We start from the raw sequence: 1008 nt of genomic DNA on the forward strand, positions 1-1008 counted from the left end.
TGTTAATCGCTAAATTTTTTGGCCCCGCAGTTGTCTGTGGCTTGCTTCGCCCCCCGTGTGCCTCCCATAGCCCAGAGCCCATGTGTTTGTTTTTAGAAACGCCCAGAGCCCATATGTTGTTGAACAAGTGATTGCAGCATAAAGACCCAAATCCATGGAAAAGAAAATAGGAAGTAGCCCACCGTGAAAGCAAAGGGGCCAGGCTATGAAGCATTACGCGCACAGTTCAGGTCTACTGTAATCCCTTCGTTTCAACCCTACTTAAAAAACTGCTCCTACGATCGACCATGCCGCCGGCCGCCGGCTGCCTGCTAGATCTTCATATAATCTGTCCGGGAAGGGGACACAAAAGTGTTGTTTTATCGATCCAACGGCGCATTCCGGCCGGCCGGCCATACATGTGAGCTACCAAACGAGGAAAAGAGGTTAGTGTGTTTTTTCACCATTAGATCTTGAGTCGGAGGTAGTAGCTCACACGATTTGGTCCCGAATTCCCAATATCACGGCCGCCGCCCGCTAGTTTCCATCAGCCACCGTCAGGAATCATTGTTGTTTATAAACTTGAGAAAATGGTGATTCTGCGATGGCCGCCGCTAATTTCCGCTGCTGGCGGTAGATCGTTTCTCTAGCTATAAACATATTATTAAGATGGTCTGAACGCTAATCCTTGCATTAGTTAGTAGCATTTCTGCCGTTGTACTCACATGTATTTACTCGATGTTAGATAGAGATCTAATATATTGTTCATCTCTGTTTAGCTGTACTTCTCTTACAAAAAAAGAAAAAGAAAGAACAGAACATATCTTTGCACCAAAAATACAAATTCAACTTGCTAATTTTATGATCATATAGGTAATGGTAGGGCTAAATTTACACCCACAGTTGCAAAACATGTGTTATTTTCTCATACAAAAATTATGTGCAACTATTGCAAAATATACATTGCGGATTTACGTGAGACTTGATATACATATTATGTGTGTGATAGTTATTTCTTTCGCCCCGCCC

At 43.3% G+C, this 1008-nt stretch overlaps 1 protein-coding gene across 1 annotated transcript in view; it reads left to right on the forward strand.

Annotated features, from left to right (window-relative positions):
* Nucleotides 1-242: 242 nt before the first annotated feature.
* Nucleotides 243-1008, forward strand: part of LOC123113649 (uncharacterized) — a 2839-nt gene continuing 2073 nt past the window's right edge. The window contains exon 1 of the mRNA XM_044534952.1: nt 243-425. The gene's annotated coding sequence lies outside the window, so the exon portion shown is untranslated. The remainder of the gene's footprint in view (nt 426-1008) is intronic.

This window comes from Triticum aestivum, chromosome 5B, assembly GCF_018294505.1.
Source record: "Triticum aestivum cultivar Chinese Spring chromosome 5B, IWGSC CS RefSeq v2.1, whole genome shotgun sequence".
NCBI classification, from domain to species: domain Eukaryota; kingdom Viridiplantae; phylum Streptophyta; class Magnoliopsida; order Poales; family Poaceae; genus Triticum; species Triticum aestivum.